The sequence below is a fragment of the Pan troglodytes genome, chromosome 11, assembly GCF_028858775.2.
Source record: "Pan troglodytes isolate AG18354 chromosome 11, NHGRI_mPanTro3-v2.0_pri, whole genome shotgun sequence".
NCBI lineage: Eukaryota > Metazoa > Chordata > Mammalia > Primates > Hominidae > Pan > Pan troglodytes.
This window is the reverse complement of record NC_072409.2, coordinates 107,073,954-107,100,489: the sequence shown is the minus strand read 5'-3', so window position 1 is coordinate 107,100,489 and position 26,536 is coordinate 107,073,954. Positions and strand designations below refer to the sequence as shown.

General features: G+C 39.2%; 1 protein-coding gene across 37 annotated transcripts in view; it reads right to left on the bottom strand.

The window, feature by feature from the left end:
* Positions 1-26,536, bottom strand: part of PTPRD (protein tyrosine phosphatase receptor type D) — a 2,309,829-nt gene that overhangs the window by 547,036 nt on the left and 1,736,257 nt on the right. The window lies entirely within an intron of this gene.

The window sequence follows — 26,536 nt, the reverse complement described above, 5'->3', positions numbered from 1 at the left end:
GTGCGCCCGGACGCGGGGAGAGCTGGGCCCGCTACGCCCGCTGGCGAATCCCTGAATCTGGACCACTGACCCACTGAAAGGGCCAGAGAGCCGGATAAAGGAGGGGCAGGCAGGAGAGGTGGGTGAAGGAGGCAACACACACACACACACACACACACACACCCACACACCCACACCCACCCACCAGAGGAGGGGGCGGGGTGACGTCACTCCCCAGCATCCATCCACCAGGCCAGAAAAGACCCTCTCCAACAGATTCACTCATCTCCTAAGAGATGCACACCCGGGCGCTTCCTGCTCTGCGTCCCAGCGCAAAGGAGGAAAAAATGCTGGTCGCGCCCTATTGACCGCAGTGATAATACTACAGGGAGCGTGCTTTGATGAGATACAGTTTGTGTCCGCCCCAGTTCACCTTGGCAGCCTCCTTCGGGGATGCTTGTAGGATCCACTTTGAAGGCAACGAGGAAGACTCGGAAGTACTGAATCAAAATCTTAGTGTGATAACTTGTTTTGCTTTCATGCTACTTGCTTTTATGTTGTTGGAAATGCAGTGCTCCTCAGCTTCTCTGAAGGACACTATAACACCTCTTCCCTAGACAAGCACCCAGTTGTTGGGCTATGCACTCTTCATCCACACAACCCAAGGTGACTAAGGTGCACTGTGTGTATTGTTAGCTAAGAGATGGATTTTAACCTTCTTCACTACTGATAGGGTCTCCAGCATGTGGAAAAAGTCGGCAGCTGGAAGCCACCATTGGCAGTTGGCCCATCAAAATTTATTAGAAACTTGGTCAGAAAGGTTAAATAAAGTAAAGCTAGAGCTCACCAGCCACCTCCATTGCTCATTCTGTGTTCAGGCCAGCACATACACACAATACTTATCCCTGCAGACTCCAGGCTGTCTTTGAAAGAGCAAAGGTAAACAGACCCCCTTAGATTTGACTTAATGATCCAGCATGCTGACTGCTGTCTCAAGCCGCCCATTTATTTCCACCATCTGCATGCTGTGCTCCTGAAAGCCACCGAAGGATTGGTCAGTAATCCTCTGCCCCCTATGTACTCCAAAAATAAGTCACATATTTTTTAAAGGAATCTCTCTAAACGAAGTTTTGTTTTCCAGCAATTTGGGGGTGGGGGAGGAGCATCCCTGCATGATTGTCTCTTGGCTTTTTGGTTTTGCTTTTTTATGGTTAGGGTCAGAGTGAAAATGAGGAAGAAATCAATTCCTGTGCAAGCCTTCAAACGAGGTTTACCCTCCAATCATTCTGATTTCACAGGGGCTGAAAAGCTGTGCAGGGATGATGGACACTTGCCCCCTGTGACCTAAGGATGGATCCAGAAATCTCAGCCTCCCCATAGGTGATTCCACCCAAGATGTAAACTCCTACTTGGCTTTGTCATTGCCACATGTGCCCCCATAAACTGGCAATCCCACTTTCCTCATCCAAAGTTGCATGTTAGAGAAACAGAAAGTTTTAAAACCCCTAATATTCCTTTGCTGTTACTTTTGTGGGAAATGTATCACTCTGCCTGCAGATCTGACCTCATTTAAGAAGAACCCAGCTGGTAAATCTGACTGCTATCTGGGAACATAGTTGAGGATATATCATCTTACACCACTGGTAGCGATTTAAACTAGCAAGTAGAAAAGGGACCCAGAAATCAGGGGATACAGAGGACAGTACAAGTAAATGGCATAAGCCCAACTTTTCTGACACTGTGAGGTCCTAGATGTTCTTGTCTTTACTGCAACCAAACATCAAACATCTTAGAGAAAGAAGTAGGGATGGGTCAAGGTGACTGGAGAGACTGAGTTATTATTATACCAATGAGACTGAGAATTATTCAGGGTGATGCTGCTGAAAAACGGGAGATACAGCAAATAGAGAAGCCAAAGTTTCTCTGCACATCTGAGTAGTAATGGAAATGAGACTGCAGCCTGCTACACTCATGTTAATATATTCAGAGCAGATTGGCAACAAAAGAGTGTCCTAATGCTGCAGCATCTAGTAAACTTCTGGACTGGTTTACCATTTGGAAATTTTAAGTCAAAGAACATCAGAAGCAGGCTAATCTTTTGTTGAAATTACCTCGTTTTTACAGGTAAAGAAACGAAGACCCTGAGAATTTAAAATCATCCAACTATTTGGTGCCAGAAGCAGGACAAGAACTCAGACATCATGATCCAGTGCCCTCCATCCCACCAGCTATTCATCATCACCTCCACATTCTGGATCAAAGAAGCCAGTTTTCCAACTTATCAATGAGCAATACATATAGAATATTTTAAAAACTCCAAATACTTTTATGAAGGAAAAATGAAGCAATAGGACAAGACATTTTCTTCGTTTCCTTCCAGCTCTAACATTCTGTGATAAATAGCACACAGGAGCTTTGCTATAGCACTACCCCCTCTAGTGCATAATTCAGCATACGATGAGTATGAGTCTGTTTTGGACCCCATCCAAAGGAGTTAGTTCCTAGAAGTACTTGGAAGATTTATTCTCATTTATCATGAGGCATCCTAACAGGAGACTAAAAAGAATCACGATGACAATAATAGTAATCAGTTGTTACACTTGTATTATGTACTAAGCATCGCGCTAAGCATGTTAAAGTTCACCCGTTTTTGAAAAGGCACTTCATGACCTTATGTGGGTTGCGAATCTAGTGGGTCATAAACAATTTCTGAAATGAAAGAAAAGTAGGAAAAAACACAGAGTACATTATACATACTAAGTTGTTTTATTTTTTATTTTTTTATTTTTTTTTTTGCAAAACTTCCTTTTTGATCATGTGGCTAGTGATTAAAAGTTTGGAAGCACTGCCTCGTTTCCAATCTTAACTGCCTTGCTAGTTAAGTATTATTAGCCCAATTATATAAGTGAGGAAACAGGACGAGAGAGGATAAGTAATTTGGCCAAGCTGACATAGTGAGTGGCCAAGCTAGAATTTTGAACCTAGATCTGTTTGACTTCAAATCCGATATTTTCACTTCTATAGTGATGATAAATTATTGACCAAGGTATGGAATAAATTGTTGCTAATCATGTTTTCTTTGTGAGGACTACTGGGGTTTTTATTAAATCCAGCTAAATGGAGAAACACAGCATAGATTCAAGTGGCATGTTCGGAAGATAGTGAGGAATTTCATAAAACACTAAATCTAATATCTAAGACCTTTTCCTATAGGTGTTAGCTTATGTCTAATACACTTTATTAACTTACTGCTAAATACATAAATGAAACAATAATAGTTTCAGTCCTCAAATAACTTAAATATTCACTTCTACATGTGTTTCTATTTTTATTTCAGAGAGTATTTTTCAAATTTAAGGTATACAGCATTTCTCAGTAGCTTGCTTTGGCCAAACACAGAACTAGCACATAAGAAAGCTAAAAGGCCAGGCACTGTGGCTCACACCTGTAATCCCAGCACTTTTGGAGGCCAAGGCAGGCAGATCACCTGAGGTCAGGAGTTTGAAATCAGCCTGGCCAACATGGTGAAACCCGTCTCTACTAAAAATACAAAAATTATCTGGGCGTGGTGGCACGTGTCTGTAATCCCAGCTACTCGGGAGGCTGAGGCAGGAGAATTGCTTGAACCCAGGAGGTGGAGGTTGAAGTGAGCCGAGATCACGCCATTGCACTCCAGACTGGGCAACAGAGCCAGACTCTGTCTCAAGAATAAATTAAAAAGCAGCCAGACAACCCTATCATTAAAATTCAATTGTAAAGAAGAAAAGAAGATATTAATTAAGGTGCCATGCTAAATTTTTTGACCCATGTAGTTCTATGGATTCTACCAGTAACATTGCATGCTTAGGTGTCAGTCATTACTCCCATTCTGCAGATTTGAAAGCTCAAACTCAGAACTAGCTGATGATTGAAATCACCTGTTCTGATTCCACTACCCAAAGATTCTTTACAAACAAGTGGGCTTCCAGTAGAAAAGGAGGCAGCTAGAGATTTTGAGACATGTTGTGCAATCATTTATGCTTTCTTTTTCCACGTGAAAAAAAATACACTTTCCTTTTCTTCAAGGCAGCATCTCTTGTTGCTGTTAGGCAGCACTGTCCTCTTTAAGAAAAGAAATCCACATCTTTGATAAAGAAAGGCCTAGAAAAGCCAGACCTTCTCCACTGACTGCTCTGTTCAGCTGCTGCATTTCACCCTCACCTGCAGTGTGTAGAGGACGTTATGGTACAATGCTATTTTCTATTGGCTCTGCTACTGGAGATTACAGCATGCGACTGTGACAAATGGATATTCCCATTAAATTCTTTAGTAGACTGGGGCATTCCATTAACCATTGGCACTATCCCAACCCAAGTGAAACACTGGGTCATTTTTTTCTTGTGAGCAAGAAGTGAAGGGAGAAAACAAAGGATATACTCTAATTACCTTTCGTATTTCTTTTTTGTTGCATGCATTATGATAACTGTATATTACACTTATTTATAATTAATATATGACAAGCTGTCAGCTAAAATTTAACACGTGATTTGTCAAGAAGGCCCATTAATGCATACATTAAGCAGTGGATTTCAGTGTTTCCTAACAAAATTGTGTATTGGTTTTGTTTTTTCATTCTATTTAGTATAAACATTTAGAGGCCACCTATCTTTACATTTTGCAGCATTTTTAAAAAATAAAACTATTGCTAACATAAATGGGTGCATTGTTAGTTATATGAGGTATAAACACATTTCTGTCACCTTAACCTCTAAATTTGTTTCACTGAGGAAACAAATTGCCTAGTGTTTATTTTAAAGTTTTAACTTTCATGGGTTTTGATACATTTTTTAAATTATATCTTCAGTAGGAAAGGCAGAGCTGATTAGGGAGGAAAGCATCTGCAGTTACTTGTGTTCCATTTAGTGTTTGTATCTTAGGTAAGAAAATTCTGAAATTGAAGGAATATTTTAAAATACAGAAAAAGATGAAGAAGTCACCAGAAAGCTAGTAGTTAATCATTGAATAAAGGAACACTCTACAGAGACCAAAAACTGATGAAACAGGCTCCATCTCGCTGAATGGCGCAAGAATGGGAAACACAATGGAAATGAATCACAGATAGTTGTGAGGAGGATTCTTTGAAGGAAGGAAAACTCTGTGTCTCTATCTGTAGGATGTCAAATCATGGGACATAACCTGAAAAGGAAGTTAAATTTTGAACTTCAATATTATTATTTCCATGGTCAACCAAAATTTGTACTGTTTAAGAGAAAGATACAAAAGTACTGCAGCATTTGTTTAAAATTTCATTTGCACAAGCCTGACTCTTATCTCTCAAGACTCGGACATGCTTCAGGCAGTTAATGACTCACAATCCACTACTCTAGAGGATGCTGAATCTCCTTAATGAAAGAATGTGCTTTAAGATTCAATGGTTAGGAAGAGAGAAATAAACGAGAGTAAAACATGAAGCACAGCAGTTTTTCAAAGCTAGTAAGACTTCTGCGTCCACCAACCAACTTTAGCTCTTACATTTTTAGAAAGAAAGCACTAACACAGAACCATGAAATTATTTTTAAAGGTTCTTTCTAACAGGGTTTCAGAGGATGGTTTCCAAAAAACTCACTCAGAAGTGAAATACCACACGTTGATTTTCATGTTGCAGGGAGCGCATTCCTATGCAGTTCAGGGATTATAAATGACCAGTGGCAAGTTGGTCATTGTATCCTGGGCCAGGATCTCACTGTCTCCAGATCTCGCTTTGTTTTCCATATGCAGCAGAGTCCCCATGAGTAACTGGGGGTGTTTCCTTGTGCATTCAGTAACAGTTTTCAAAACAGTGAATATAGCAAGGCATCAAGACTACTATATTTCTGCCACTTTTCTAATGTTTTCTCTTTGTCTTATACTTCTGTTCTTGTCTTACACTTGTATTAAAAACACAATAAAGAAAACAGCTTTGTACAAGCTAGTATTTTGGCCATAATTATACTTTTCTCTGTCTTCTCAATGAATAAGAAAATTTTGGGCCAGGTATCTGCACAAAGCGTGATAGAAATAGGATAAAACAGCACATCATCTAGCATGTAGCCTACATTTATGTAAATCTGGTTGATGTAAAGTCTGTTCTGTTATCACTTTTTAAAAATAAATCTATCATTCTTTCTTTCTTATCTTTAATCATAATACAAACCATCCAGGGACAGTCCAAATTTTTCAGAAAGAACAAATTTTTCAGTACAGGAGGCAGCATTTGCCAGTACAACAAGAAACCAGAAAACAAGAATCTTTGTTGGATCATTTAATTTCTACTTGGTGTACATACTCAATGTAATCTTTTCACAGTTGTTTGAGAGCAGGATTCATGTCTGATTGGAACCCAGAGCTCCTATCATAGGGCTTTAAGCACAATAGGCATTTCATAAATATTTCAGAAAGTAAAGGAAGGGAAGGATAGAAATAGGAAATGAACTGGTTGTCAGGTGCACATCTTACATGATACATCACTGTCTTTATAAAGCCTCCTGTATAGTCCACTAAATAGAATGAATTTCCCCTGCTCCTGGGCTCTCATTCTTTTCCTTTTCTTCTTTTTTCCTATCCCTCTGTATTTTTATTGTGTATAATTTCACCCTATTAAATTGTGAGCATCTTCACACTCTTCTCATCACCACCAAGCCCAGAACCTGCACTAGAAGCAGATCTCAAAAAATGTCTGCTGCAAAATATGATAGCATGTGCTTAGATACCACTGTGGCCTGGTTAGATGTCACGTTAATATTGCCTCTTATTGAGACTGTGCTGAAAGGTACAACGACCTAGAGTTTGGTCAGAGTTAGGCCTCACTAATCACAACACACACCAAAATGTCCCAGACAAAGAATAATAATAGAGTCTAACGGGAGTGGATGGATTCGTAGTTCCACGGAACTTTCGATGAGAATGATTATAAAGTTTCATGCTTTCCTACAAGAAGTCAAAATAATTTGATCAGTTCAGTGGACAAAAAATCCTTTATACTTCTAACTGGTGTTGACATTTTCATTTTTAACTTGGTATATTCTTAGATGAACAGAGCATTCATTTGCCTGTAAACATTATTTCCTATAGGAACATATATTACTGGAAGTTATCCTGATTTTCAAAACTCATTGGCCACATCTCCAAAATTACTAGTAACACTGAACAAGTCTTGGAGAGATTTAAAAGGCAAGCCAAAACTATTCTTTCCCAACTGTGTGATTACTTTACATAGTCTATTCATGTTAGTGCTTGTTTTATAAATGTAGAAGCACCATTCCTGCTTGGTTATTTATTTGTGTTCAGTTCTTTAAGATCATGTTTTCTTTCCTTTTCTTACCACCAAAAGCCCATCTTTCTAACACAAGTATCTCTACTGTTCTCTGGACTAATACAATAATAATCTTTTGCATATTCTTCTGCTCCCATTGTTTTCCTGATTGGCCCCAATCTATGCCCCAACGTGCTGCCCAATTAACCTTAATAAAACACAAGTTGATTATGTAACTCCCATGCTAATAAAACCCTCAGTGGTTCATGATTAAGTACGTACTTTATAACTAAGTGCAAATGTTCTACCAGCATTCGACATCTACCACAAATGGAATGCTGCCTGGGCCCATTTTTCCATTCTAATCTTTACCTCTTTTCTACCGATAGCCTAAATTCCAGCATTGTCTGGATAAAACTATCCATATTTCTTACTCAGCCAGAAAGTTTTCTTATGATCACCTACATGTTGAATACTTATCTATCCCTTAAGAGTCATCTCATCAAGTCAGTTTTTTTTCCTGATTCCTCTACCACATATGAATACTACTTCCATTAGAATATCTGATTCTTTGAATCTCTCTTGTACTGAATCTTCTACTGAAATTGGATAAAAGATAATAGAAAGCACTAACCTCCAAGATATATTTAATGACCAGTTCGATCCATTAATTGGAGTGGCAAAATGTTATAAGCGGGGAGTAGGTGGAGTTAGTTGGAATTTATGCAAACTTATGTTTAATCACATATTGAAAGGCCTATTTATTTAATCACATCTTGCAAGTTCTTGTGTCAGATAATTGTGTTTGGGAAGGGAACAAAAAAATTCCAAAGATTCTGAGTTAAGACCAATATGAAGAACAACAGATGACAGACACTCTTAATCTCTCTCCTTCCCTCCCTCCCTTCTTCTCTTTCTTCCATCTTTCTTCCTTCTCTCCTTTTGTTCTCCTCCCTTTCTTTCCTTCTCTCAGCTTTGTTCATTATCCATGCAAGGAGATGAAATGACCTTGACTATTAAGTCTTTGTCCTGGAGAAGCACAAAAGCAAATCAAGTGAGGCAGATGTTCTGCTCTGCCCTCCCCCTTGGCAAAGACACAAGGGTCCAGCAGTCTAGAAGCAGACTGTTCTGAAAAGAACAGTCGGCACTCATGCTTTTTACTTTTCCTCCCTCAGAGAGACCTCCTGCTAGGTGAGTCCCAGGCTCTAAGAAGTATCCTACCTTAAATCAAGTGGAGGTAAGAAGGAACAGGACAACTGTTTTATTTTTTCTTTTCCTTTTTAATCCTTGCACCCACTGTTCTCTTAAAAAACAGGTCGTGTTCTAAGACGATGGATATCAAAACTGCTCAGTTTTCAGATATGTGCTGGGTAGTGATGAGAAATTAGAGAAAATGCTGAAAGCAATAATATTTCATCTGTGATTCAATCTTACCTGTGCCATTCATAGCACACGTGCCTTTTATTAAAGTTATATTTATACTTGTTTTTCTCTTTTTCTTTCTATGCTTCTGCCATAGGCCAACCGTGTAAAATCTTTATGGAAAACAATGGGCCTTAATCTTCTGTGTATCCCTTGTGCACCTGCAGAATGTCCTATCATAAGAGTGTATAATAGAACCCTGCATAATTGAATTTTTCTAGATTACATTGTTGTTGAACTTAATGAAAACTTTATGGGGCACAAGCACATCCCATTTTTTCCAGTTTAATATATTCTATCATATTGTCTACAGGGAGCATACTTGTATTTATCAGATCAGGAGTCCAAATGTTTGGATTTGCAAACCCGTAGAATGATGGTTCACCACCCTGGTTGTGCATTAGAATCTGTACCACCTTTTAAAACATATGTGCCCAGCCCACGCATACTAGCTGAACTGGATTCTCTGGGAGTGAAGCTCTAGCATCTATATTTTAATTCATTTATTTGTTTATATTTTGAGACAGAGTCTCCTCTGTACCCTAGGCTGGAGTACAGTGGCACGATCTCAGCTACTGCAACCTCTGCCTCCCAGGTTCAAGTGATTCTCGTGCCTCAGCATCCCGAGTAGCTGGGATTAGGGGCATGTACCACCACACCTAACTAATTTTTTTTGTATTTTTAGTAGAGAAGGGGGTGTCACTATGTTGGCCAGGCTGGTCTCGAAATCCTGGCCTCAAGTGATCCACTAGCCTTGGCCTCCCAAAGTGCTGGGATTACAGGCATGAGCACTGTGCCCAGCCTAGCATCTATATTTTAAAAATCTTCCCAGTGACTCAAATGTTTAGCCAAAGTTGGAGCAACTTTGCTTTGTAGCTCTAGAGAGCACAATTTGAAAATCACTAGACTAGATTATCTTTAAAGTTGTTTCTTTTTTTTCTCCCAGCTCTAGGATTCTTTGTGAAAGTGCTTTTATTTTATAGGTGAAAAAGAAATGATCCTTTGGCTGAATTCCATTTTTAAGTAGTAACTACAAATGAGATGCAGTCCAAATTTTATATATGCCTGTGGTGTTTTCAGCATATCTTATTGCTTAGTTTTCATGTATGCCCATTCATCCCGCTGCTCATTCAATCAAACCTCAACTGTGTGTGAGGTATGTGAACTATGCACTATCAAGTCATTCTAAGAATGTGGGCTATGAGCAAGGCACACATATTAAGGAAAACCCTTTTTATCCAAATACAATACAAACATCCTCTAATGATTTTTATTCTTTGCAGTCCAATTAAAAGAGGAAGCCATGCCATCAAACTAGCCTAAATTCCAACCACCCTACCTCCAAATAAATCTGTGATTAAAACAAGAAGAGAAACAAATAAAGAAAGAATTGGAAAGATTAAAACTCCCTCCTTGGAAGCAAATTGAAACTAGTCTTGATTCTTGATGCCTTTGTGTTATTTTCAGAATTAAATCAGGAACAACAAAACTACTACTTCTGAGAGAGAAAGGTATTGCTTGTAATTTTTGGCTTAAGGAATTCATTTTCTTGAGAAGAAAGTATTCTTGGTGAACTCTAAGAATAGAAAACTATCAATTTACAACTAGGACACATGGATTTCTCCAAGAGTTAACATAATACCTAACAAATAAGAGGTACAGTATCCACACTCTATTAGTTAAATGTTAACATTTGTATGGTACTTTATAAGTCACAGAGAACCTTAAGAGATATCTTTTAAGGCTCCTAATAATTTTGTAAGTGGCAAAACACCGATTTTATGGCTGACCCAGACTCATTGATTGATCCAGACCCTGAATCAGAAACTCTGGGCCAGCTCCCGGGAGTCAGAATTGTTGGCAAGCTTCTCAGGTAATTCTGAAAACCACCATGATAACTCAATTCAAATTTATTGATTTGTTTTATTGCTCCCAGGAAAATGATCCAGTGAGCAGATTCTGGCATTTCCTAAGAAGCTAGCGGCCTTTTTCTAGGATTTGCCTTTTTCTTTCTTCTGTACTTCTTAAAAGGAAAAAAAAAAAAAAATCACAGGTGGCACCATTTTACCTAAACCTACAAGCTATGTAATTCTGCTCTACACAGCTGGTTTATTCTTACAGTCAGTTGTCCCTGCTCTGAAGAAAGCCTCTAGCTGCTGGCACTGGTAGGAGGTTTGAATCCTACCCACCACCCTTCTGGCCATAACTAAGGTCCTAACAGCCTGCAGAGAACACAGGCTTCCTTCAGCAGTCAGCTGTAATTACATGAAATTTGTACCGGACATTGTAGTACAAACCCAGCAACCTGCTGGGACATTTCAGGGGCTTTAGCATTTAGTTGGGAACCACTAGTTCTAGCTGTCATACTCAGGGAGAGAATTGGTCATGAGCTATTTGTGTTGGTATATATCTCTTTCCATCAGTTAAAAAGAAAAAAAAGGTTTAAACGTAAAAGACACAGTCTCAGGTAGCTATCCCCTGCCCTTTAGATTATATTAGAACAGCATAATAGCTACTTTGGAAATGCCATCTCATATATAACATGAAAAAAAAGACAGTCAAACAGACCCCTCAAAATAACCTTTTGTAGAATAAAACTACAGATTTTAAGGGAGGAGACAATGTTGTTTTAACCTTGTAATTACTCCTAATCCACACAGAGACTGGAGAGAAGAGTATTTTGATTTTATGTCTGGAATGAAATACACTTGACTAGAATTGAAGATGCAAGGGGGAAAAAACCCTCAAAATTAAAGGAAAAGGAAAGTGTGTGTGTGTCAACCACCCCATCTTGCTGTTTCTCAAACTTTCCAAATTCTTTTGGTTCACCACCCCAACCTTAGTAATGCCCTCGTGTGTAACAACCCTCCAACTATTCTGGTTACAGTTGCTGGGAAATTTGTCTGTCAAAAGACGAGAGGTTCCAAAGAGTTGGGCACTTTTCCTCTCAGGCAATAGAAAACAGGGTTATAAGACACAGACATGAAACACACACACACACACACACACACACACACGGGAGTTCAGCACACCATGATGTGCTGGCTCTTTTGGCTTTAAGGAAGCATTGCAGGAGGAGGAAGGGTGGAACCCTCAGATCACATGACCTAAATGACCCCTCTGGCTCTCTCAGAACTTTACCCTCTGTCCTGATAGCGCTTCAAAGCGAACAGGATATTGGGAAAAGGACACAGGCAGTTTGCCATATCCTTGGGCATCCAAAAGGGTAGAAAGGCTTTATGCCTTTTATTCCCTGCCTGCTAAGAAGAAAAAGCAGGCATCCTGTTTGAGACCACCAGGTGCCCCCTCCTTTCCCTGTTTTCTGTCTTATACTCTTTAAACCTTCAAATAAGTACACGTGTTGCTAGGTTCATAATTAAAGCGTTGGCAATGCCCGCTCCCTTGCTTTCAATTTCATTTGTACAAATGTTCCCATCATTCTTTTTAAAAGCCCTGGGCATATGTTCAAAACATACAACCAAAACAAATAAACTGCATAACCTAAGCCAAACCCACCAACAACTGGAACATCCTTCCTATTTGGGAAGGCTACTCTAAAAAGCTACTTAATTGCAGTATATTCTGTGAATGAAAGTTCACGGAGCTGAAAAATGGAAGCATTTATGTTAGCATCTGATCACTAAGGAAATGTGGGGCATACACATAGGCCCTAGAATCAGCTACTTAAGATTCAATGGAGTAAATCTTACCTTGAGTAACATCTTTAGAAAATGAAATATTTAGGAAGGAACAGAGTTCCTGTGGGAAATTTTATGGTAGAGTTAGACTTCAGCAGACTTTATAATTTGCATGTGCTGAGGAAGAGTTTATATTTAGAACCAAGTTCTTGATCTTATCCAGTGATTGACTTTTCATGACCTTTGGAAGTAACTTTGATAGCAAAATTCCTCTCTGTCATTTACCCCTAAAGCTGACATGATCATAGCAGTGGGAGCTGCTATGTAAAAGGCCATGATAAGAGTGAAAACTTTACCAATGAGAAAGACTCCAACGTGTAGGCAAAAGACAAAATTTATGACAAATTGATTTTACCTTGGTACAGCAATAATAATAATAATAATAGCTTAACTTAATTCAAAATTTCCTGTGACATTTCTCCAAAACAGAATAAAAAGAACTGCCCAAATCCACTGTTTGAAGCAGAAAGGAAATGAAGATATTTGGCTGTAGCCAGTATGTAATTCAGATTGGCACCATTGTACTGGGGCACCACTGAGAAGAAATGTGTCCTCTGCAAGCCAGCAGCCTGTGGAAACCAGCCGCAATGCTATCAATCAACAGTGAGGGCCAAAAGCTATTGCTTCCCTTTCTCTGATAGAACAAACAGCTCAAGACCCCTATAAAGTAGGCTTATAGCTCCAACAAAAACTGAAAAGTTTATAACAAGTGGTACCACCTGTGCTTATGTCTCAGCGTAGCCAAAATAATTTCCTCTCCTGGGTCTCCTATGGCAAAGGGTGAGGAATGTGACAGTGAGAATGCAAAGAGGAAGAGGTGCCAACAAGGAGCCTGTAGAGTGAGTGGATTATCTTTGTGCTAGCAGAGAGATCAGCAAGTCTGTCTCCTTTACTCTGGAGCAACTGTGTGTGATATGATCTCCCATCCCCTATCAAAAAGGCTCTGTCTTCAGAAAAACAAAAGACTTCTCTGCTCAATGTTGTTCTCTCACATGATTGAGTATTTTTTTGTTAACAATGTTGTATTATTACAATCCTGTGTAAAACTGGGAATATGGAGCTTGTATTAAAAACACAATAAAGAAAACAGCTTTGTACAAGCTAGTATTTTGGCCATAATTATATTTTTCTCTGTCTTCTCAATGAATAAGAAAATTTTGGGCCAGGTATCTGCACAAAGCGTGATAGAAATAGGATAAAATAGCACATCATCTAGCATGTAGCCTACATTTATGTAAATCTGGTTGATGTAAAGTCTGTTCTGTTATCACTTTTTAAAAATAAATCTATCATTCTTTCTTTCTTATCTTTAATCATAATAAAAACCATCTAGGGACAGTCCAAATTTTTCAGAAAGAACAAATTTTTCAGTACAGGAGGCGGCATTTGCCAGTACAACAAGAAACCAGCCAAGTTGCTTTGGAGGAGTTAAGCAAGTACATTTCAATAAGGACCCAAACAATCCCTGGCAACCAATTAGAAAAACAAGTCATCATTGCATTAAGAAAGCCCTCAAATATGAGTGCTGCCGGTGGAAAATAGAGTTACTCACCAACTGAAAATGGTTACTTGAAGTGAGAATTATTTTATGGAAACCACTGTGAGTTTTGGAATACTTACAATCTGTTCAAATTGGTCACTGTGTACAGTGTTACTGCAGCGATATGCCCTGAGACTTCTAATCTGTCTGCCTAATGGAGCAGGTGGTGAGACTCTCCACTGAGCTGTCGGCTCCTGGAGGGCAGGGACTATGTCTTATTCATCTTACATCTTGCGCAGTACCCAGCTCTTCAAAGACAGTCAATAAATATTGAATGAAGGAATCTTTATATACATGGCCTCACTTCCTGACCCCTTGGCATGAAATATCACTACCCCTTCATCTCTATCCTATTGCCCTGCTTAATTTTTCTTCTGAGTGATTATTACCAGCTGTCGTGTTGTATGTGGTTGTTTTAATTATTTCTTTAATATCTTCTTTTTCCCCAATCAGAATATAAGCTCCCCAAGGGTAGGGATTGAAGAGGATTGATTTCCTGTATACCCCTAGTTTCTAGGATGATACCTGGCACATAACAGGTCAATTATAAATATGTGTTAACTTTATTTTTTTTTTAACCAAGTTCCCTAAGAGCTAGAAAGTTCTGACTTTTGAATGAGTGCTAAATAAATAGTTTTCTCTATCTCTTTTTAAAATTTCCTTTTCACTGTCATCTATTTCATCTTAATGAAGGCTGGAAATTATACTCTGAGCTTCAATCAATAGTGACAAAAAGAGAGTTTCTTTATTATGTAAGTGGTTGATTTTAAAGAATGAAAGCATTGGGGGACTAGGTCTCGTTGGTGTCAGGCACGTAGGTCTGCAAACCTGCAGAGAAATATGAGTGACAGGAAATGAAGAGAGGGAGGTAAGACACCAAATAGTCTCCTGGAGGCCATTGAGGGTAGACTCCATATTAACTGACAGGCTGTCCCATGTGAATAGTAATGGTGCATTTGTGCACCATTTTCTAGACTATGTGTGTGCACCTGGTCATTAAAACATAATACGGAGTCTCTATCATACTGGACAGAATACTTGTGTCCTTCCAGACTTTGAGGGGCAAAACTACATCTAAAAGATTAATACATAACTTCTGAACTTAGGGGAAAAATTTAATAAAACAACGTAACACTTGTTTGCCTTGGGCATTTCTACATTGTCCCTATATGTGAATGAATAACAATTCCCAGCCATTATGAATAGTTTCATTTTACTACCCACATTTAACGGTGATGAAACGGATGGCCCATGGTTCAGTGACTTGCCCATAACTTGCATGGTGACTCTGCCAAATATGCACCCTTCAACTGTAAACTCAGATTTTATTTTTCTTTTCAAACCAAGATAGACCAGGACATTCTTTGTTCCTCGTAGATGTTCATCAAGTGTGACTACAGTTGAACGGACTGTTTTTTTTTGCAATTTCCCAACGTGGGTATCACCAAATGAACCTGGGAGAGACAGGAAAGTGGCCTAGTTGCAGAGTCTAATTCTGGGAAAAACAAATGACTGGGAAAGGTCTGTCATTGGCCTTCCCAATATTGTTCCTTCTCTTCACTCTGCACCTCCCCTGAGCATCTCATACTCTTCACCCTCATCTCAATCCCCTTGGTGCCTCTGGCCAGCCAAGTACTTGGTTACCTTGTTCTCCTAATGACTCTTATCTCTTCCCTAATTTATCATAATGGAAATTGCACTGGAGTTGAGAGAACATAATCCCTAATTCTGTTAATAGCTGCATGTCATGGAATGAGCTGTTAAAACCTCCAGAGTCCTGTTTCTTTATCTGCAAAAGAGAGATAATTATATTTGTTTCATACTGTGATTGTGCAGACCATGGCAAATCACTTACTTGAAACCACCATGCAGAGCCTGGCTCCTAGGAAATGTTTGATAAATGTGTGAGACAATGTCTAGATATTTGTTCTGACCTAAGTTGGTGGTTCCAGTGAAACTTTCAAGACAGAAAAATGAAGAACATTTTTCTGGTGGATGCAGAGGAGATTCACTCAGGTGGAGCAAGGGAGGCATAGAAGAGAAGTCAAAAATATAGGGCTGTGCTCATCAGTGGTAGAGTCTTCAACCTGCACAACCATACATGGATGCATTAAAGAGAGTCACCCATTTATAAAATGGAGATAAAACTAATCCCCCTTTAAAGTTTTGGGGATGATTAAATGAAAGAGTAGACTGACAATCACTGATGTGTTAAAGTTAATTATGATAAATAACATAATTGCTTATCACTGTAGCTCTTTCTCATGGTGATGAGAAAGCTCTCTGGAAGTTCTAGGACAGGTGTGGTAGCCCATGCCTATAATTTCAGCACTTCGGGAGGCCGAGGTGGGAGGATCCCGTGAGCCCAGGAGTTCGAGAGGCTGGGCAACAGAATGAGACTGATCTCTACAAATTTTTTTTTTTTTTAATTAGCCAGACATAGTGGCACATTCCTGTAGTCCCAGCTACAAACCAGGAAATTCTAGTATAATCACAATACACTTAACTCAAGACTAGCAGAATAACATTAGGAATTCTTTGTTTGGTTCCTTTGTGTTTCAGTTCATCCGATACCTAAGAAATTACAACTATTTATAACCTTATTTCAAGCATAAGGTAAACATCTCAATGAGTATTTACAAAAGAACATAGCAGAGACAGGAAGTTGACAGTTATAAGATAAGCAGATTTAGTTGTATGGATGCTCTTGTATATTATTATGCTCAATAATAAGCATCACCTCTTGTCCTTAGATAATGCTAAACATCTACAATGTATAATATTTCATGATTTTAGAGTGGTTAGAGGAACAAGCTTTAGACTTAGCAAGAGTGGGCTGAAATCCTGGCTCAGCTACTTAACTGAGTAGCTTTGTGCATATGCCTTAACTTCTCTGAGCCCTGCTTTCCTCATGAAGGAGGAAAAACAGATCCACTTCTTCCAGTTGTTTTGTGACATGGAAAGATGGAAAAACACACACACAAACATTCTTTATGATGCCGAGCCACTGAATTCACCAATCCTGTAGCCCTATGCCTGGATTTCTTATAACATACTGTCTTTATTAAGTAACATTTAGTTGGATTTTTCTCTTACTTAGACCTTATCAAATCCTAACTGATAAATCTCTGCTTTTCAACACATCAGTAAATGGGCATATAATTAAGATAATAGAGCATAGAATTGGCCTCATTTTGTGTTTCCACCAGTTTTGTTCTAATATTCTGTACCAGGTTAATCCAAACCAAGAGAGCCTATCTGAGTATGTGTGTGTGTGTGTTGTTGTTGTTGTTGTTGTTGTTTAAACAGCTCATGAGACATAGCTGAAAAAATTTACTCAGACTGTTTTTTTCAAATACTACACTTGAGGTATATATTAGGAATAGTCATCAAACCAAATAAGCTGATGAAAAGCCTATAATCTACTAAATGCCAGTTTACCTTTCCTTTTAAACACTGGAAATAGACCAGGAATGTGATTTTCTGTGGGAAAAAATGTCATGAGTTCTGAAAACTCCACATGCCTATAAACCTCCTTTGTAATGCTCATGCACCATAATATTCCAGGGTAATCACTTTACTACAGTATCCTCAGAAGAATTTGGAGCTTCGTCATTTCCTGGTTAAAGGTTTCATTATTTGCTCCTGGCAGAAATCTATTCAAGAAGAATTCATAGGTTTGTAAGTCTAAGTTAATATACTCTGATCATTTAAATCTAGGAAATTTACTTGCAAAATAACTCAGCACATTTAATGTTCTTTATGACTGCAGTAAAACTTTACCAAGTGACCAGGCACCCTTTGCAAATAAGAACTTGTTTTCCATATTTGAATTAAAAATGCAAGTAAGTTTGCAAATGTCTTTAAAAGTTACACAGTTCAAGACCATGGTCTGATATTAGGGAAAGTAAATTGTGTTTCAAATGTGTCCTTCAAAATGTATCTTCCTTGGCCCTTTCCTTTACCACCCTGTTTTTCTTTTTTCTTTCTTTTTTTTTTTTTTTTTTTGAGAGGAAGTCTCTCTCTGTCCCCAGGCTGGACTGCAGTGGCGCGATCTCAGCTCACGGCAACCTCTGCCCCCCGGGTTCAAGTGCTTCTCCTGCCTCAGCCTCCCGAGTAGCTGGGACTATGGACAAGTGCCACCATGTCCAGATAATTTTTGTATTTTTAGTAGAGATGGGGTTTCGCTATGTTGGCCAGGATGGTCTCCATCTCCTGACCTCGTGATCCACCAGTCTCAGCCTCCCAAAATGCTGGGATTACAGGTGTGAACCACCGCGCCCAGCCTGTTTTACGTTTTAAGTCATTTGTATGAGCCAAATTAGAAGAAGAAACATAATCTGGGCTTTATTCCAAAAACTCCAACATGAATAACCCAGGGTAATGTCTATGTCAAATTAATAGTTTATTAAACATTGTTTAATCTACCTGAATAGGTAAACACCTTATTTTTAGCTGTGTTTAGAATTTTATGAGACACCAACATCTAGGGGACTCTTATAGTGACAGTTTACTTTCATACCGTGAAGGAATTCAGAGCAATAATAAATTAACTTCTTAAAAATAAATAGATTCTAATATTTTAGTGAGCATATTATCTTTTTGTTATTTTGGTCTTTTGATGTTTCTTATTTTCTGGCAATAGGTCAACTTATAAAAGTTCATATTTGCTTCTATTTACAAAATGATAGAAGTTTATCAGGAAAAAAATGCAAAAGAACTTTCAGATCTCCATTAAACTTGACACATTTTTCAGCAACATTTTCTAAGAATGATAACCTTCAGTGACATTTTACACTCATAAATGAGACAGGCCAATAGACAAAGTTACCAGAGTCATGATTTTGTCCTTTGCCCTTTTCCCATTTAAACACTACAAACAAGTGTCTGAGGCTCTTCTCAGACAATCCAATTCTCCCTTTCTTAAACATGAAGCCCATGAAGGATGCTGGGTAGAAATCGAGGTGTCTATGGGCATAACTCTAGGAAAGTGTTGCTCATGACCCACTTGAAATAGCATGGAAAGAAAGAGGGTTGACTCTTTCCTTGGCTGTTGACAATCCTAGTCTTAAGGAGGTTGTCATTCTACCCTCAAGTATACACTTTATATAATTGAGTTTGAAGATAAAGTGCTTTACAGCCCTTAGAAGTGGTTTGTATTAATCCTACTGGAAGATAATAGTTTACATTGCCAGATATTACTTATTTGTCAGGAAGTCATTTGAAGGAACTGTATGAAACACTGTGTCTTAGTGTTCCCAGGAGCTTGATCATTCGTAGGAGATTGGAAAGCAGGGGAATTGGTCCACAACATGTCCTTCTGTGTAATTCTTCATTCCGGGCACAGACAATACTTGGAGGGAAATAAAATGACTACTGTACCCATTGTGCTCTCAGCTGCCTCTGTAACTAGCCAGACAAATTAAAGAGACAGAACCAGTAAGTGGGGCTAAGGTGGGGGATGGTGGGGAACAAAAATGGAAGAATAAAAGTAAATAAGAAGGGGTGGTATATGCTTAAGGAGAAAAGAGAAGTGCTCTGTTGATTGTTATCAACAGAAGTGCTCTGATTCTTCTTTCTTTCTTTCTTTCTTTCTTTTTTTTGTTTTCTTTTGAGACAGAGTCTCACTGTGTAGACTAGCCTCGAGTGCAGCAGTGTGATCAATAGCTCATCGTGGTCTCGAACTCCCAGGCTCAAGCAGTCCTCCCACCTCAGCCTCCTGAGTAGCTGGAATTACAGGCACATGCTACCATGCCCAGATAACTTATTTTTTATTTTTATTTTTAGAAGAGACGAGGTCTTGCCCTGCTGGTCTTGAATGCCTGGACTCAAGCAATTCTCCCACCTTGGCCTCCCAAAGTTATTGGGAAGGGATTACAGCATGAGTTATCACACCCAGCCTCTGCTGATTTAATTATCTGTGCTTTATAATCCCTTTGGGGGTGCATAGCATAAGAAAGAATGGCCATAGCTATACCCTGGTGACTCTGGTTAGATGTCAGTCCTACACCTCACCCAAGCTACAGTTGATTGCATTTCTGTGTTCACCAGGCTTTCCTGGTCAGTAACATGAACTTTTACTCTGTTGATACTGTGGAACACTTATTTTACTCTGGGTGAGAATGGAATAGTAGGCCTAAGTTACACGCATTCAGACTTGCTTTAAACAGTACACCTTTCTGTATTCCAGAGAGAGGCCTGGGTCCCCAAGTATCTATAGGCGTATGTTGTCTTTTCTTGGGCCCAGCATGAGCTCAGGAAAATAAGATCTGTTAGCTGAGAGATGGGTGATCGAGACACTGATGGGAAATCTCCTTCAAAGCTATTTCATTGTTCCTGTTATCCTGGTTTCACAGAAAATAAATGTGCTGAGCATTAGTGGAGAGGGTTAGTAATGAGTACTGACCACACAATGTGATTGGGCCCAATAGGCTTGGCTCTGCATTCATTTTTTCATTCATTCATTCATACTTTTCTTCATGCATTTACTCAAATGTCCACTGAGCTTGGTAGGCACTGCAAAACACTAGAAGCACAATGATGAGAAAACAAAGACACAGTCAGATCGCTGGCCCATTATCATGGAGCTCATTGGCCAGTGGCAGTGAGTCCTGGTTGTTATTTTAGTATTGGAGGTCCCTTTATGATTAATGTCTACTCCCTATCCCAATTGTGAATTATAGATTTATCAAAATATCTTAAACGTTTTGGAGGGAAGAATACTATTTAATTTTAATGATTTGAAACAGAATCCTGGATCTTAGTGTTCCTGCTAACTGCTTTCCATTTGGCATAACAGCCTTGCATTGGGAAAGCTCATTAGGGTTTGCCTCAACTTTACTCATAGAAACACAAACGGAGAGAGGCTGGACCAAATCTGGAAGCCAAGTGTCCAGTCATCCATTTCCTGAGACTGCTCTAAGCACCCCACACGTGTTTCTAGGTACACTAAAATGTGTAAGGAGAGAAGAGTGATCCTTCCAGTTCACAGAAAACGAGCAACCTCTGGGCAGAAAGTGAGCCTTTTTCGTCTCCCTCCCTGACTCCTTAAGTCAGAGTTTTCAATTTAAACATTTCAACCATCTACTTGTTACCCTGTTTACAGAAAAACATACATCCTATGTTTGCTGTGGGGTCTGAAATGTAGCCTTTCAAATAACAGCTCAGGGATTCCTGGGTGAAAAGTAGCTAAACCATAAGAAACAAAGGTGGCATTTTTTTCTCAGTCATAGCCCTGAGAAAACCCACAGTATATTCTGCCAGTTATTTACCTAGTGATATTTGATATAAGCTGGGAGGGCAGCCATGTTTATAATCACCGAATAAACAGCATATAAATGGCAACTGTCTGAGAGATAAGAAGGGATTTTAGATCCTCTCTCAAGTTGGTTTTTCTGAGGAAGGCTTCGATTCTAGGTCTGGCGCATCCTCCCTTAGTGTTACCTGTGGAAATCTACAGGCACTTGCTTCTACCTTTTCTCTTTCTTTCACGAAGATGATGATGAAGCACAGCATACGATCAACTCCTCCTTACTGATTTTAACGCCATTATTTTTATTGAGTAAAATTCTAAATGTTCAGAGCTAACTATTACTGTTTAATCTGAGGGTGCCTATTGGGAGTAATGAAATAACATTACATTACTGCAAAGACAAGCAAACAAGCAAATAGACCAGGTATACTGCACTTTTTTTTTCCCTTTGCCAACTCATGCTGTTATTCCTCATCTTAGAGCATGAGCAAGAAGTGATTATTCATATGTATAACAACACATTTATCCAAGCACAAATAAATAGAATTAAAATATTTTAATGTAGTTGGTTTCATTTGCCTATAATATTATCTCTACGGTATTTTTTATTTCTTGAGACAGGGTCTGACTCTGTCATCCAGGCTGGAGTGCAGTGGTGCAATCTTGGCTCACAGCAGCCTCAACTTCCTGGGCTCAAGCCATCCTCCCACATGCACACTACCATGCCCGGCTTATTAAAAATATATGTATATATTTTTTGTAGAGACAGGGTTTCGCCATGTTCCTCAAGCTGGTGTCGAACTCCTGAGGTGAAGTAATCCACCCACCTCGGCCTCCCAAAGTGCTAGAATTATAGGTGTGAGCCACCGTACCTGGCCTCAAAGGTAATTTCTGATATGCAGCAGGGATTTTTAATTCTTCATTTCTTCTGTCATTTATACATTCTGCCTATAATATTTATTAAGCACTTACTGTATTCCAGGCACTGTGGATACAATGGGAAAGAAATCAAATGTATTTGTTCCCTGGTCTCACAGAACTAACAGTCTAGTGACAGATATTATTCCTAAAAAGTTGTATATCAGTCAAATCTTTAGAAATTCCCATTAATAACCAATAGGAAAACTTAGTCTTAAAAGAAGTTTTCCATGAATATTTTTGTAAGGAACTCACTTCTAATATATCCATTTGGTTAGGTCAGACATATTAGGCTTTATTCAAGTTATGTACATTTTTCCTCTCAAACATGCGAATATCTTCCTTTTACAAGATTTCTGTTAATAATTACAATGTAGTGTACAGTTCTTTCTGTACAAGACAATGGAAGGGGTTTACTATACATCACAATGTACTGATATATTTACAGTGGTATAAGTTTAAGTAAAAGACAGGCATACAGACAACTAACCATAATTCAATGTACGTGTTTTTCTAAAAGTGTGGAAAGAGTGAGAGGTGGGGCCATTGGAGACAGAGTTTTTAAAAGCTTTCAAGACCTGCATTTTAAGGACAAACAGAATTGACCAGAGAATGGAAGAAACAGCGGAGAAAAAGAATGACAGTCACAGAGATCTAAAAACTCATCCAGCCATAGTTTTCTCTGTAGCAGTTTTGTCATTCCTCTAATGGAGAGAGATCCTCAGTTACCTTTCTAGACATTCTTCTGGATTCTTAATGAGCTTCTTCCTGTCTTCTTACTCGGAGGAAGGAAAGGAGAAGGAAGGTGCCATTTAGCTTTCTCACCAAGAACCATGTTTTTTCCTGCTGGGTGGGATTGGGCTGACTGTTGTCAAACAGGCTGGTAGAAAAATAAGTGGAGAAGAGAAGAGCTCTGGAGTCCTGAGGATCATGTCTCAGAAGTCAACCAGAGAGCAGATAAAAGCAGTCTGGAAAAAGTGTGTTAGAGCAAGAACCACCAGGGTCTTCTCTGTTTTCCTTTTTCCCTTTATAGCATCTAGAAGAATGAACACCCAAAGAAATACTGTTGACTCATTGACTAAAAACAGAGTGGCGTTCCTTTCATTTCATTTCTCCTGGATTAGATGTATTTTTATATTGATCTTATAGTATCTCACTTTAAACTTACAGCTTTGGAAAGGATCTTAAAAATGGTCCAATCCAATCTTCTTGTTTTACAGATTGCAAAATTACAGATCCAAGCGGCGAAGTAATCTGTTGTAGACCACAGTTTTGTAGGCAGGGAAAGCTGAGACCAGAAGCCAGGTCTTCTGATCCTCACAAAAGTAGAGAAATAGCTGAGAAAATGTGTGAAAAGTACCTAGCAGAGAACCAGAATCTTTATAGGTTCAGAACCTTCATAGCTACTCACATTTGTAGCATCTTTCTCCTCCTATGGCCAACAGAAACCAAACTGAGGGACTGTGATTAAGATATTTTAGAGGGCCATGCGTGGTGGCTCATGCCTGTAATCCCAGCACTTTGGGAGGCTGAGGTGGGTGGATCATGTGAGTCCAGGAGTTTGAGACCAGCCTGGCCAACATAGTGAAACCCCGCCTCTACTAAAAATATAAAAATTAGCCGAGCATGGTGGTGGGTGCCTGCAGTCTCAACTACTCAGGAGGCTGAGGCAGGAGAATCAGGTGAAGCCAGGAGGTGTAGGTTGCCATAAGCCGAGATCACACCACTGCACTCCAGCCTGGGTGACGGAGCAAGGCTCTGTCTCAAAAAAAAAAAAAAAAAAAAAAAGGTATTTTAGAGCATGACTTCTGAAGTCAATCTAAAATAATAGGCGCTATTAATGGAGGATACATGTGAAAATTGGCCAAAATCATACATGCACACTTGCACATACATTGCATACCCACACATACTTTTTTTCCCCCACAGTGAATACTGGTCTGCTGTTTGAAATTCCTGTCAAATGCCTTAATAATACCAATTATATTAATAATCAGTACCACTAATTGAGTATCTACTATGTGTCAGGTATTGTGCCAATTGGATTACACATATTAATTCTAATTCTCACAACAATCTTGCAGAGCACTGCACAAACGATAATACCAGTGGCCATGGTGGTTAAATAATGTTAACCATGGGCTAACAACTATGATAGCATCTATCCTAAGGGTCTAGATGAAAGCTATAGAATATTTTCAACTCCTAGATTTGTTCTGTGTGGAGTAAGTAGAGAGAGGTGATTTCTTTCTTAAAATCCTTCTCAGCACAAATGCCTAGACACTTAAGCCAGCAGCTGTTCTCCTTAGACATTCATTGGCCAGTGTTGTTAGACTTAATCAGTCAGGACCATAAACTTGGGTAATTTGAAAATTGAACAAAGGGCAGAGATGACAATTTCTTCCAAACACACACCTGCTGGGAACTATGAGTAACTATCCCTAAGGTCAGACTTAATTGGATTTAGATCTAAATGCACTCTGACATGTTGATTATTCACTGCTTGAAAGTGGAAGGAAGAAAAATGCTGAGGTGAGAGGTCAGGAGTGTAAGCTTTCCTCTTTCTCCCCTGTGCTTCTGAAGAGACCCCGTTGAGGACTTTCTTTTATATAGGTCTTGTATTTTCATTTTTCAAATCACTTGCACCACCTGAATGCTTTGGTCCTAATCCCATTCCCAACCCAGATCTAACAGAGTGGACCTCTGTATCCCTTCTGGAGCCAGTCCAGTAATGGATATTAGAGCCTACCAAAGGCAGAGCAAAATATTTGGGGATATACATTCAAGAATCTTCACAATTATTTTCTCCCGCAGAATTTTAAGAAAGTGAAGAGAGACACTATTAGAAATGATAAGAGTATTGGGACGAATGGGAGTGAATGAATTTTCATGGGCAAGCCTTATGTTACCTCATTTATTTTCCATAATTCTTATTCCCATTTTATCACAAGTACAATTCTTATCCCCATTTTACCAAAGGAGTAATTGCGGTTCGGGAATATGAAAGCAGTCATTTAATGTCATGCTGCAGGAAACGCAGTACTTATTCAAAACCTAGCTCCATCTGATTCCTTCAGCCAGCACTGAGGGAATGGCTATACTGAGACTGTCATGGCAGGTTAAACATTGGATGAGACCTATTAGGGCAAACTGGGAGAAGGTGAGTCCTGAGTTGCAAGACAGAGAAGGAAAAGGATGATGCTCGATTGCCTGTTGCTATTTAGTCTAACTTCTGAGACTGCAGGCATTGGGAAGCCTGGAAGCAGGAGTACAACTGGGTTGAAGTGGAAGGCACAGGAAAATGAGTAACCCAGAAGGTAGAATAAGGTGAAGAGAAAAATCTAAATAATTCAAGAGAATGTTCTTTGAGTTTGGAGCTGGACTAAGTGATGAGACTAGACATGGCTGGTGGAGGCCTCAACATAGCAGAAGAGCAATCAGGGAACCAAAAGGCGCTATGGAGCCAGAGAGTGGGAGGGAGCAGACTAGACTAGCTATTCCGAAAGTTTCTGTTCTGGAAAGGAAATATAGCTAGTTGACTTCTGAAAGATAGTAAGCAATGTTTCTGCAGCAGGCAAATTGAAATCCACGATAGAAAGGTGAGTTTGTAGCAAAGAGAAGGGCTACATTTTGATGTTTACTCGACTGATTTGCCATAACTCACCTGTAGTTTTCTATTCTTTGTTTATGAACCATTCATTCATTTCACAGGTATCTGTGGAGGGCCCACTATGTGTTGGGCTTGCTGTGGGCACTGGAGGTTACATACTGCACATCTGGATTATAGAAATATATCAAGTCTCCATGGTAGGAAACAAAAAGTTATCTCCTGGATTCCAGTGAGAATGATGTAAAGCTCATGACCATCAGTGAGGGGGAATACAATGTAGAAATTTAGTGCTTTTGAGAATGGGATGGAATCAATTAGCATGACTATGATAGTGCAAGTGAAGTGCTGATTGTGTTGAATAAAATGGAAACAGACAAGCCTGTGCTCTGAGAGGAAACAGAATAGGAAATGTGAATGAGATTGATAATGATGATAATAGTTCCCATTTGGAGACCCTACTCTTCTTGGCTGTGCTAGGTCCTTTACTTATTCGCCATTCTGCAGTAAAACTCTGCGAGGAAGTTATTATTACCCTCATTTTATAGATGAGGATTAGGGTGACCAATCATCCATTTTCCTGGGACTAAGGGGTTTCTCAGGGCATGGGATGTTTAGGGATAAAACTGGGAGAGTCCCTGGCAAACTAAGATGATTGGTTACCATAGAGGAAATTAAGGCTCACAATGCCACAAGTAAAGGACAGAATCTGAACTCATGTTCAAGATTTTCTGATGCCAATACCTGTGTCTTTCCATTATACCACACAGCTTCTTTTTTTTTTTTTTTTTTTTTTTTTTCTGAGACCAAGTCTTGCTCCTGTCACCCAGGCTGGAGTGCAATGGTGGGA